This window comes from Haemaphysalis longicornis, unplaced genomic scaffold, assembly GCF_048455015.1.
Source record: "Haemaphysalis longicornis isolate Haplotype H1 unplaced genomic scaffold, Haemaphysalis longicornis Haplotype H1 scaffold_13, whole genome shotgun sequence".
Lineage (NCBI taxonomy): Eukaryota > Metazoa > Arthropoda > Arachnida > Ixodida > Ixodidae > Haemaphysalis > Haemaphysalis longicornis.
Genome location: NW_027526233.1, coordinates 98,334,212 through 98,348,602, shown reverse-complemented (window position 1 = coordinate 98,348,602; position 14,391 = coordinate 98,334,212).

The following is a 14,391-nucleotide window of genomic DNA, read 5'->3' as shown; positions in this document are numbered from 1 at the left end:
GACGAGGCGCAGAAGGAAAAGCGTGCGCTATCGCTAACCCAAAGCAGTTTCAGAGATGCAATGAAGTGCAAAAAGCAAGGTTTAAAGGCTTAATACTTTTAAGTCATGTTTTATGACCAATGAACAAAAAAATGTTTGTAAACAACCAGCGTACCAAGCGCGTTACTACGCGCAGTGCAAAAATATTGAAATCGCCGTCTTCAGTCGCTCGAGCCGTCGCTATGATGTGGTTGCCTGGGCGTGCGACTTTGGATCAGCAACTGCGGATCCCAGTTGCATCGCTCTTCGCGTCGCCGTAAAAATGCTCCATGTTGTTAGTGGTAAAATCGCTTACCTCAACGCTAGAGCCACTGCAAAACGATGCTTCTACGTTCATATTATCAAACACTGAGCGTCTGGCCAGTGTAACAGAAATGAAAAAAAACACAGTTAAATCTTGATGATCTCTCTCTATGACTGATCGTTCCGAGCTTGCGTACATTTCAAAAAATTTATCACAAAAACCAAATTCCTAAACATTCGCTTTTTGCTAACCCCACTTATACTTATGTATCTTCCCGTATTGACCACAACTTGAAAGTTAGCTTACCATAGTGCACAATTAAATGGTTCATGGTTCTTTTCTTCTAAAAGCAGCGTGCAGTGGAACAGCCTTCCCGCGTCCATCGTATGCATCATCGAGAGACCTTGAAGTCGAAAGTTTACAATTTTGTTCATTCATTGTAATTTTTTGTCTTCCCTGCCTTGGTGTGTGCGATTGCTGTGTTTTTTTTTTGCTTGATTGCCCCGCATTCTTGTCTGTAAAACTTGAACAGCATTGAGACTAAATAAATGAAATGCGATGTCATACGTGCGGGCAGTGGGGTTTCCCCGTGAGCCTCGCATCGGCCGACCCTTCAGGCGTGGTCCGGGGAAGCGAACGTGATCTCCAGTGAATTCACAGACCCATACTCCCCCGTTCCCTCTCCTCAATTCTGGGAGCAGTTGTTGCGCTCCCCGGGGGAGTCGCGCCTAGTCGTGGGGGCCCAGAGCCACTACCTGATCCCGAAAGATGAAATACCATCTCTCTGTCTCCCTCTCTCGCCATGCCCCACACCCACGAGTCACTTATAAGGCGAACCCCGGCGTGATAAGCGGCGGGTAGCCAGCTAGTAATGCCGAGTTTAAGGTAAAACCACACGACGCACGATTCCGTACTTCAGCGGCAACCAGCCCTTCCGAACCTGACTAAGGAGTAAGAAACGCTTTACTTCAAAAGCCGCCAATGCCGGGGTTTTGGGCTAAAACCAATGAGGAGTGCGCTAGGCAAAATGTTGGTGATAGCGAGTGTGAGCCTCCAGAGCTCTCCATGAGGCCACAAGGTCAACTCATTCCGGCGGCGTGAGCCAGTCTTGGAGGGAAGACAATGGCATAAAAGAAATTTATGATGCGTTAAAAACGGGGAAGACCAAAAGAACATGCGCCGCATTGGGAAAGCCGGGGCAGTGAGGGAAAGCTGCAGGGATGCGATGGCCTTCTAATCGACATACGTGTGAAGCACAATATGTGTAATTACTCTTACACATAATATGACAGCATAACACAACATGGCACAACATAACCGCCTTATACATATTATGTGTAACGCTGTGCGTTTGCGCCTGCCGGATGAAACGACCGTTTACTCGGAAACACAAATTGCAGAGAGAAACATGAGCGTGTTTATCACCGGCTTACTCTCGCGGAGTCGTGACCGCAGTGATATAAGGGTTTTCCTAACGTTTTAGTCATTGACCTTTGTTCGTCCGCGTTTCCCTTTCTGGTAAAGCATCACCTTTAAGTCGGCAATATGCGTTCTTTTTCTTCTCCTGTACATATGCATGAACACCAGGCTTCAATATTCAATCCAGTGTACATCTTTTGGCGAACAGGAAGAATTTCGTTGGCAGTAAAGCGGCAATCAGCACCGAAACGTTATTCATATGCCTCCATCCACATTTATTCAGTATTTTAGCTTCTTTCATCCCGTTCGGCCCTGGGCCAGAGCCACGATTTGGTCTACACGGGGTAATCATTTCCGTTCTTCTGCTACCTAAATACCGAAATACGCCCCGAAATGACTTCAGTTCACCCGGTGTTCGAACTGTTTTTCCTTACAGTGCTTCCAATATACCGTATCCACAAAGGAATTCGTTTATTAATATTTACCCACAAGGCGCCCTTTCAACTATTCACAACAACCTTTCTCTACCGTGGCTGTTATTTCTGGTGGTAGAGGACATTGTTCTGATATTTCCAGAGCACTTAAACTGCACATTTTTACAATCCGGGACATTACTTGTGGCTCTAGAAATATTTGTACATATTTGGTTTCGTCTGTCGGCACCTTACACGTAGCCAAGAGGATATTCAGGAATGTTTGAAGAGACGCCTGCAGCGTCTCTTCAAACATTTTGCGATTCAAACATTTTGTTCGCGTTTCTAACGTGAACTTAGTTTAACACTCCACCGGGGGCTACCCTTCCAAAACGTTTAGTGCGAAAGGACACCAGCCTTGAAAAACCGCAGAAACAAATGCGATTTGTTTCTGCGAAGCGTCTTCTGAATTAGTGAAAATTTTAAAAACGCTGGTTTAGTCGGCATCGACCCTGGGTGCTGTCGGTTGCTGAGCTGGCGCCTTAGAGGCTATGTTACGCGGGCTAGCTGATAACAATGAGCAGAGCGTTTTATGTGATGTCTGTGGTTTTGGGAGAGACGCTGCAGGCGCGCCTAATGCGAACACCCATATGCCTCAGCTGAAAATTACTGAATATATTTACTGACCATCCCTAGTTCAAATGCATGCATTGTGCCACACGCGTGCCATTCACATGACGCATATTCAAAGAATTCATTAACCGGAAAAAGCATGCCCGATATGAGTCAGAGCACCTGTAGATATCCCCACGCTTTTGGCCTGAATGTTCAACGAGGCGAAAGATCCACCGATACGTTAGGTCCAATCGAGCCTAAATGTTCACCGAGACCGGAGATCCACCGGGCCTAAATATCCACCAAGACGAAAGATCCACCGCGACGAAAGGTCCAATGGGGCCTGAATAGCCATCGAGACGAAATATCCACCGTGAATAAAGGTTTAATAATAAGACAGGTTTAGTGTGCTCATTCGAATAAACCAGATTGCGATGTGGTTGAATCAGTGGTGTAAAATTTTACCCCATCAAAATTAACTAGCCGTTTTGACAAATTTGTTCGTCTTTTGCACGCAGGACTCAGCTTAACTTCTAAGTAGCCTGTTGCACGTGAGCGTATTGCCCGCGATTGTCAAGTCAATTTCAGCAATATTGTTTGTCACTAAAGCAAACAATTTTTTTTTTGTTTTCAGTACTGGAATCTGCCTGGTCCTGATGCGTTCGGTTCTTTACACACTGTGGTCGCATCACTAAATGCACGTGATGATTGGCGTAAAAAATAAAATTTCGATAATTACCCTTATGCTAGAAAAACAGACTTCCTGCACTTTTCATTTTATTAGAAATCAACTCATGTTCTATCCTATTGAGTTGGCGGGCACACTACTAACAGTTGATTTAAGTTAAGCTTGACGGGAATAAACGTGCAGACAAAAGCAGCTCGAGAGATAGCGGAATACATAATTCAATCGGCGCAGCATCGGCTACAAGCCCTGTCACTCTTTCGCTCAGTTACTTCAAATAGAGCTGTTAATTTTTTTACAGTTGAAGTGTATTACATGGGCGGGAGGCGAAAAGTGATTCGAGGCTGACAAACACCTTCGAATCGCTAAAATGCAGTTGGAACTTGAAACTTGACGTCTGAGTGATTTGAAGGTACGCAACACTTGAGGTAAATGTACGTTCATGCTTTCTACATTATCGTCCTGCTGCCTTGTTTTTACTTGATGAAAAAACCGACTGTCATTGGCAGGAATCAAGCCGAAATTTTGTGTTCACTTGCGCAGTACCTTATTCATGCACCGAGGTGCCATATTCTCGAGATAAAATGGTTTCAAATGAGACTGTTATATAAAGGATTGATTGATTATGGAGTTCAACGCGGGACTCTACAGGGGCGACTAGGCGTGCCGTAGTGGAGGGCTCCGGATAAAGTTTGAACAACCTGGGGACCTTCAACATGCGCCGGAGTCTCGCACAAAAGGGGGTTTTCGTATTTCGACTCCATTTGTAAAGCGGCTGTCGCGGCCGGTAATCAAACCCGTAACCTCGGGTGTATCTGGACAACCCCTTAGCCTCGGAGCCACCACGGCGGTTTATATAAATACGTTTCTTACATCAATATTTGGAAAGGCAGCAATACCATTACATTATTCTGAGCTCCCCACTTAAGGGTCGCACGAATCCAGCTCCATTTTCCGACTATCATTGAACTGCTTGGTAAAAGTGGAGCCCATGAAGAGTTCCGTGAACATTTAATTGCCAAGAATAAAAACGAGTTCGAATTTTGAGAACACTGCACCCCCTAGTTAATGAATTTATAATCGTAACCAACAGCTTTTTTGGGTTTATTTAACTTGTGTTTGTGTTTGCATTACACAGATGGGCGCAAATAAACATGGTTTTTTACGTTTATGCAATCATTAACGCCGTATTTCAGTTTAAAGCCCGAAGAAGAAACAAATATCAGGCAAGGTCTGTGGCGACCGCAACAACTGCTGCAGTGACGTGAAAAGACGCAAACTCACCTTGGGATGTAAAAGACGACGACCATGCATACGCACCTGTTTTTGTGTAAATGATCTTTTTTAGGAAATACTTCACTTCACTGCAGTCCAAAGGCCTCTCCCATCATTCTCCAATTACCCCGGTCCTGTCCCAACTGTGAGCAATTTATCCCTGCAACCTTCTTTACCTCATCTGCCCATCTAACTTCCTGCCGTACCCTGCTACGCTTGCCTTCTCAAGGGATCCACTCTGTTACCATTAATGACCAACGGTTATCTTGCCTTCGCATCACATGCCCTGCCCACGTGAATTTCAGTTTCAGTTTCAGTTTATTGGTTCGGTAGAAATGGTACAATGCATAAATAACTCTACGAGGTCCCATAGTCATAGACTGGGGAGGGACCTCCTGTCCATTTCTTCTTCTTAATTTCTACTAGTATGTCCTCAACACGCGTTTGTTCCCTGACCCACGCCGCTCTCTTCTTGCCCCTTAATGTTACACCTATCATTTTCCGCTCAATTGCCCTTTGAGTCTTTCTCAATTTAAGTTGAACCCTCTTAGTAAGGCTCCAAGTTATTGCCCCGTAGCGGAGTACCGGTAAGATGCAGCTGTCATACACTTTTTCTTCAGGGACAATGGTATTCTGCTATTCATTATCTGAGAGTGTCTGACGAGTGCACTCCCCCTATTCTGATCCTTCTAATTATATCTGCCTCATGGTTGAGATCCCGGGTCACAACTTGGCCTAAGTAGATATATTCCCTTACCACTTCCACTACCTCGCCCCCTATCCAAAACTGCTGTGCTGTCCCTAGGTTATTGATCATTATTTTAGTTTTCTGCATATTAATATTCAGGCCCACACTTCTACTCGGTTCGACTAGTGCGGAAAGCATGCTTTGCAATTCGTACCTCGAGTTACTAAGCAAGGCAACGTCATCAGCAGATCTGAGGTTACTGAGGTATTCTCCATTAACCCTTACTCCCACCTGCTCCCAATCCAGCGATCTCACTACATCTTGTAAACATGCTGTAAATAACATTGGTGAGATTGTGTCTCCTTGTCTGACACCCTTCCTTATAGGTATTTTACTGCTCTACGAATGGAGGATGATGGCAGCTGTGGACCCATTGAAGATATTGTCTAGTATTTTTACGTAAGGCTAATCTACCCCCTGGTTCCGTAATTCCTGAATGACTGTTAGGGTTTCGAGGGAGTCAAATGCTTTCTCATGATCTATTAAGGCTATATATAGGGGTTCAGTATACTCAGCGCACTTCTCTATCACCTGTTTGATCGTGTGAATATGGTCCATGTTTGAATAACCTTCACGGAACCCTGCTTGTTTTTCAGGTTGACTGAAATCTAAGTTTGCAGAAATTCTGTTTGCGATAACCTTGACAAGTACCTTGTGGACGACGGACAGTAAGCTGATCGGCCTGTAATTTTTCAAGTACTTCGTGTCACCGTTTTTATGGATTAGGGTGATGTTCGCATTCTTCCAAGATTTTGCTTTACTTGTAGTAATTAGGCATTGCGTATACAGGTTTGTCAGTTTTTCGAGTACAATTTGTCCGCCATCCTTCAAGAGGTCTGCTGTTATCTGATCCTCACCAGGTGCTTTGCCCCATTTCATTTCTTTTAAAGCCTTCCTTACTTTTTCGGGCGTTACTGGTGGGATGTCTATCTCCTCTGAACTACTTTCTCGTTCAGCATTATCCTGGATGTCCCGGCTACTGTACAGATCCCTGTATACCTCCTCTAGCCACTGTGACTATTTTATCTCTATTTGGGATGACATTGCCTTGCCTATCTTTAAGGGCATACATCTGATTTTTCCCCAAGCCACGATGCCTCTTCATTGCTGTCAGGCTACCTCCGTCCTTTACAGCGTATTCGATCCTCTCCATATTATACTTCCGTATGTCAGCTGTCTTACGTTTATTCAATAAATTTGAAAGCTGCACTGCTTCTATTCCGTGAGCTGGGGTGGAGATTGTCATGGTTTGCCGTTTTCTAATTAGATCTTTCGTCTCCTGGGAAAGTTTACCAGTATCCTGTCTAGCCATCGTGTCCCCGACTTCTACTGCACACTCCGTGATAATGTGTGTATGGTAGTCGCTGGCTTCCTGTGTCGTAAGCTCAGCTTAGTCAGTAAGATCTGAATAGCGGTTCTGCAGCGCGATCCTGAATTCTTCTACTTTACGCCTTACGGTTACCTCATTAATCGGCTTCTTTCGTACTAGCTTGTTACGGTCCCTCCTCAAATCTAGCTTAATTCGAGATCTTGCCATACGATGGTTACTACACCTTACCCTTCCGAGCACTTCCGCAACTTTCACGACGCCAGGGTTATCGCATATTATCAAGTCTATTTCATTTTTATGCTCCCCATTCGGGCTCCTCCACGTCCCCTTACGGCTCTCCCATTTGCACAAGAAGGTATTCATTAAGCGCAGGGTATTCCGTTCTGGAAACTCAACTAGTAGGTCCCCTCTGCTATTTCTACAGCCCAGACCATAGTTCCCAACTGCCTTGTCTCGAGCCTGATTCTTGCCTACTTTAGCATTGAAGTCTCACATAACTACGGTGTACTGTGTTTTTACTTTAGCCACTGCCGATTCCATATCTTCATAGAATCGCTCCACTACCTGGACGTCGCGGCTCAATGTGGGGGCATAGCCCCCTACCACCTTGAGCTCGTAGCTCTTATTGAGCCTAAGACCTGCTGCCCTTTCGTTAATGCTACAGCATTCTTCTATGTGGCCAGCTATGCTTTTATTGACTAGAAATCCCACTCCAAGTTCTCTTCTGCACACTTGACCACGGTAGCATAGAACGTGTCCATTTTTCAGTACAGTAAAGGCCGCATCTGTCCTCCTTAATTCCCTAAGCCCTAAGACACCCAATTTAATGCTCTCTAATTAATCGGAAAACACCTATAGACTCGTTTCGGTACATAAACTTCTCGTGTTAAACATCGCCAGGTTCCGATTCCGACGGCGGCGTGTCCGGCTCCAGGTAGATTTAGCACCCTTTGCTGCGTCACCGCTCTGACCGCCGCCGTGGTCAGTTGCTTCGCAGCCACTGGAGACTGAGAGCCGTATATGTCGTGATATACTTGTAGTTTATTTTTGGAAAATTTGAACTAGTTTCGGTTTTAGTTCTGCAGTCCAACACACGCATGGCTTCCACCAGTAACTGTGATCTCTCATTAGCCATGCTTCAGTAGTGACAAGGGTCCCCTGGTCTCATGTTTTTGACTTCAGATACGGGTCGGATAAGCCTTCTCTCACCATTTGTAGCGAGGAAGTATCTTTTCATATAACAGGTACGACGCTTCGCCGTAAGCTACATATGCCTAGGCGATGGGTACCATTGTAGAAAATCGAAACACAATAAAAACACAGTAATGTACGCAACAGACATTAAATAATACACTGATGTTTTTATCGTAAACCGTAAAACCTTTTCACGGGCGAAATAGCCCACCGGTCTTCAGTACGACCACACCTTTCCTCTCGCGAATACTGCCCGAAGAAACGCAGTAGCTGCTGATCAGATATTTGTGGTGGCTAGGGTGAAGCCTACTACACAAACGCTATTCATGCGATGCCCAGCTTAGCAGCTCAGCGTGCTGCAATCCAACAAATAAACAGCAATGTCCTATATGACGGGTGTGGGCCTCGACAAATATAGTTATGTATAAACATCGTTGCATGTTCCCGTAGCCTAATATGATGAAGCACAAAGTGAGTGGCATCTACTGCCTGGGTTTGAATCTAGGGGTATACGCCTGTTTTTGCATTGGTCGACTGTATTTAATTGGCCGATTGGTCGACGCCGCGGCATCTAATACGGAAAAAAAGACATGCAGGTGAGATCCGTAGGTGCGAGAGAGCCGCCCCGTGTTTCACCATCTCCGATGAACAGGAGCACCGGAGTTCAGCCACTACGTCCACCTCGGCTCGGCCTTCGTTACTGCATAAAACGATACTTGTCAGGTTGAAGCGGTCCAAGGAGATTTATCTGGCCGACTTCTGCACTCAACAGCATGTGAATAGCGGGTTATATTGATTTCTAAAGTACGCCTAATGCGCGATTAGAGAAAACTTCAGAAATCATAGACGTATTGCACAGCGAAACCGAAACCTAAACAAGCTCGAACTTCTCAAAAAAAAAAAAACCACAAAACTACATTCTCGCCATTTCACTTGATGCGAATAGCACTTAAGATTTTATGAAAAAAAGAAGCATTGACAAAAATACAATAGTGCATTCACGAAACGCAGAGCGATAAATCGTCCAATAGTATCGCAAGACAAGTACGCCTAATTGGTAACTTCACGAGAAATACTAAAGGCGGATCTACACGACGAACCTAATCCGCGGTCAGATCGGTTAGGTGATGCAACATCATGGTGCGCCGTGGTCCGATCCAGAGCAGGGCGCACCCACACGGCGGGCCGGATGAGCGGCCCGCGTTAGGCCGACCGTGTGAGCTCGCAAGCAAGAAGGTTGAACACGGGCGCCGTTTGGCCGCGACAACACGTTTCAACGCACAAGCGTGCTCGAAAGGTTTCATACCCACTATAACAGCCACCCGCCTGCACGGCGAGCGGCCGCGCTAAGGCAACCGCCGGTGTCCTTTGCACGAAGGCCACACGACGAGCGGCGGGCGTAACCACTAGCGCACTGACGAGGACCCGTCTTGTGATGGAATTGAATGATTGCAAATATTTTAGCTTCATGTACAGTCGATTCTGTTTCAATGTTATTTTTTTAGAAAAAAAAATTAGTATACTATTGGCAACAAGCACTTGTATCGGAATGTAGTTGTTGGCGCTTGGTCTTTTCAGAGTTGTTTAAACCAGTTTCGGTTTTGGTTCCTCACTACAACATGCTTGGGGTCCAACTTGATTACTGGTTCTCTACCAGCCCGGCTTTGAATCGTAACCTTCACTAGCTGAGGCGTACGCAGTGGTTAACACCCCATCCGCGCCATCGGAGACGCTCAACTTCGAGGCGCTTCTCCCTCAACTTAGGAGCTTGAGCTTGCCTTTCTCGCCTCTGTGTCGTAAAGGGCGCGTTCGCATGACGCCGACAATCGGTGGATCCGGCACTGTACCTGCAAGCTGCCGGCAATATGCCAACACCACGACAACGGAAACTCGCCAGCACGTAGTTGTCTGTCTGCATGCAGCCTCCAAACTGGCGTATAATGCAATGATGATTGCAGCGTAAAATAGTGAATGGAGTAGACAAAACATATCTTAACTTCCAAAAACCAATTCAACCGGATATTCTGACCTCTTACTACGATGCAAGGCATCTAGTGCTTCAGAGCACTCCTCCATGTCATATTGTTTTTTTCTTTACTGCATGAAAAACATGCAATTACACATAAAAAAATTAGCACTCTTCCCAGAAGAATAACACCAAGGCAGCTAAAATAATGCGGCTGTAAAGACTAGAGACGCGCATCCAACAGGTGAAGCCACTGTGTGGGGTCACTTTTCGCCTCATAGAAGCTCTGCTCCAACGCAGCTTGTTCCTAACAAAACATACTTCGTTGGGCAGTGGGGGGGTTCCGCATTGCGATCAGTCCTGCGGCACTTCTACAAGCTATACAATCCCATCACAAAAAATATATCATAAGGCAATCCTGTAGTATCTCGAAAAGGCAAGAACTGCATTGTGTAAATGGTATTGTCGAGCAAACACAAGCTTAGCTGAGTTGGTAGATATAGCGCATCAGTTACAAGTTGCGAACTACGCTGAAAAACGCTGAGAGTTTTTGCAGGGCGAAACGCCGCCACATGCGTAACCACGGCAAGCATCTACAGGAGGGTCGACAAGGAGCCCACTCTGCGGTCTATGCACGATACGGCCTACGAGCGGGTCTATTCGAACTTCATTCGATCTTTCCTGACCGACCGCTTGATGCAGGTGCGCATAGGGATTGTTTTAGATGCAGAGCATCTTATAGCGGCGGCCTGTCACGCGTCGTCGGCGCGCGCCGTCCATCCGCACCCGCCAGCTGTGCGATAACGCGCGCTCGTACCCTCCTCTCCCCTTCTCCTCTCCACGCCGTCTGTGCGCCGACGCGCTTCTCCCTCCGTGTCTTCACCCCGCCAGCTGTGTGATAGCGCGCATGCGCGCCTCTCTCTCCTCCTCTCCTCGGCAGCTGCTACCGCGCGCTCATACCCTCCTCTCCCCTCCTCCTTTCCACGCTGTCTGTGCGCTACGCGCTTTCCCTCCGCGTCTCATCCGCAAGCTGTGCGATAAGCGCGCATGCGCGACTCTCTCTCATCCTCCTCTCCACGGCAGTTGCTTTATATACCCCGTGCGTGCGCCGCTGGATCAGTTGCTTCTTCGGTTGATTTGCGCAGCGCCGTCTCGATGTGCTGAATGGACGCCAACGAATCTGCCAACGAACTGTCTGGCGCACCTTCAAACAGCGCCAGTCAGTCCGTTATGCTCTGCATCCTCACAATCCCCCTCGGGGAGGTGCTATAATTTTAGTTTTGAGTTGAATTGAAAAACCTTTATTTCGCGCCTGAGGGAGGGCAGACCGGGCCTAAAGGCACACATGGCCTGACTAAGGTCCTGATCTCATATAAACTCAGTAAGCAGCATTGCAACGTCATCAAAACATTCACGGGAAGTATATTATTGTACACTTGTTTACGTATACCATCGAACAGACCAATCACTATCACAAATGGCAGAATAAGAAAAATGATAAGCAACCAGGAATAGAGTATGAGAAAGAGGTAATCAAAACAACAAAAAATTACAGCACAAAGTTCTGACAACTGTGAGTAATCAAAAAATAAATAAAGATGAATATTTGTTTACTAACAAATACATGCACACACACACACACTTATACGCAGTTCAATACAGGAAAAAACGCGCTGAAATACTAATTTGAAAAAAAGCACGAAAATATAAAAAAAAGTTCAGGCATCTCCAAAAGTGCATATTTACACTAAGCCAGGGGCAGCATATCTCCTAACTTAAGAATGTGCGGTAATAAGAAGCAGAGGGAAAAAAAATGCTCATCATTCTCATGTAAACTGAAAGAAAACAAACACAGAGAAAATATTCTACGCTATCAGGGAACCACAGAGATTGAGTAAGCAATATTTGTTTATTTGCTTTTTTTAAGCATTGAAACCTACAACTTTCCCAATGTTATATTATTTTTGTGTCCACTGAAATCGGAAAGTTTCGATTCCGTAATTTGTCCTTGTTTTGGTGGGTGTTGGGCTGAGGCGTAACGCCTGAGAAAAGAGTGGGAGGTAGTGCTGGATATTGTATTTTGAATTTTTTCTTTTTATATGGTTCACAACAGCTTCAAATAATATATCATATGAGCTCGAAGAATGGCAAAGCGCTCAAACAACGGAGCCGTTCGCATAAACGCATGACGCCCATGGGGACGGCAATATACAGTAGAACCCTGTTGATACGTTTCCGGTTTATACGATTTCCCGGTTACTACAATGTCAATTGGGAATACTACCTGTCTTTTTCCACGGTTACACTTGCCTGGCTAACATAATTTCTCGGTAAGTACGTACAAAATTTTAAAAAGTTTATCCAACTACGGTCAGATATGTTTTTATGGGGAACAAAAACGCGCTAACGTGCGGGCTGACGCAACCTCAGCGCGCGCGGTGCAGTCGGCGGTGAGACTAAGGTCACTAAAGCCCCTAAAAGTTTAGGGACCTTAGGTGATACGTTTAAGTAGCGCCCCCCGACTCCTGACGCCAGCTAAGGGACTCGGGCCGTTGTCGTCTGCTACACGCCGCATGTGAGGGGTAGCAGGGCCTGCACTATAAATCGCCCGGTTTGATGCTTTTGTGCAATAAAAGGCGTATTTCCACTTAGTGAGTTATTTTATCAGCTTCTGACACCTCTGAATAATTTTAATTGTATCCCGCACAAGTTTGCAACACCAGAGGAGAGAGACAACAACCTTCTTTGAGCATCGGTCGGGTGGTTGTCTGTAACTCGTCTTTTCTAGCTTATTTGCGAGATACAGTGCATAGACATCCTCGATAAGTATTCAAAATGCGTACACTTCACTAACGTACGTTTGAGACACTCCTATGATGGCTGAACAGTCTGAGGATACGCACCAAGGAGTGGGCCCTACGCGCGCATCGCAATTCACGAAATAAAACGGATGTCTTCTATTTCTTTCGTTGCTGTTGACTTGTATAAGATGATTTCTTTTTTTCAAGCCCAACGCAATATTTTTTTCCACCGCAACAAACGTCTTATAAGGAGGTTTGGCGAATTTTGGCAGGCTCGCAAAGTTCCCGTGGACATTTTTTGCAATCTGTAGGGCATGCAGCACGTTCTCACAAATTGGCTTTCGTTATGGCGGTGTGCACGCAGGTGAACATCCGCAGCGTGCGCTGCTATTCGTACAGGAAATGGAATGAGACAACATCGTCCAGAATACTCGCAGTCGGATTTTGTGGCACGAATTTCTATTGCAACCACAGGTAACATAAAGAACAGACTCTCAACCCTGACAGTTATGACAGGGTTACGGTGTTGAAGGCGTAAAAAGTCGGTAACGCAAGCAAGAAATAGTATACCTGCCATTTTCCGAAATAACAAGAATCTAAACTGATGAATATATCCAAGCAGCTGTTTGTTATTTTTCAACCCTTTCAGGCATGAGGAACAAATTTTGGCCTAGCCGGGATGGCGTTCAATGAATTGAAGAAAATTACCCTTACTCTCTTGTCCTGGACTGAAGAGCTCCCCGACTAACCAGCTCGATTTTAGTATTAATCGAGTTTCCCCTCCTGCTCCTCTTGCTACTCCTCCCTTTCCAACCAACCAATGAGATTTGGGCGCACGTTAAAAATCCACAGGTTGGGAAAATTGACACAAAGCTCTTCACTGCGGCGCGCCATAGAGCTTTGGTGTATAGCTTCGGCGCTTAAAACACCAAAATCCACCTCCCCCTCTTCAGCGCAGTTTTACTATAACGCATATGTAATATTGGGAAGATATGGCTTTGGGAAATGGGCCGTAAATATCCCTCAAGGTCTCAACAAGCGTACTCTTACTACATTTTCACCGTTCACGTGACTCGGTTTGCTCAATAAGCCTCCATACTGCTTAGCAGCCTGGTGTAAAAGCAGCGCGCACCTAATTTCACGGTAGGGTATTCGGAACTCAACATACATTTTTGCGGCCCAAAGTGCATGCTCGACATAATTTCATGCCATGACAATGTAAAGTGGTGCGATACAATACTTCCGAGGGTTGGGCAAGGTTGGAAAAAAGTGTTTTACCTTACATACCTTTACCAGGAATCGGAACGCCTTCTGACAAAGGCGACAGCCCCGAAGGTCTGGAATTTGTTTTGATCGAGCATTTTCGCTGTTGCCGGTTATTACACTCTAGCTGTTCCCTTTGTTTGAAATATTGCTTAATACAGACGCTCACGCATAGCTCCGATTGTACGCGCTCAGCGTAGGACCGGATTCGCCAGCGGTGTTCCTTGCGGAGAGATATCAAAACTGTACTTTAAATTGTGCCTTGAGCTAGGGTATGCGATTTTAGGGTTTTTATTATAATAAAAAGTTATGCACACGCAAAATCTGGTGTGCGCAGGCATCAAACATCAACCGAGCGCAAAGAAGCAGCAAGGAGAACGAGCCCAAGTGAAGCAGACG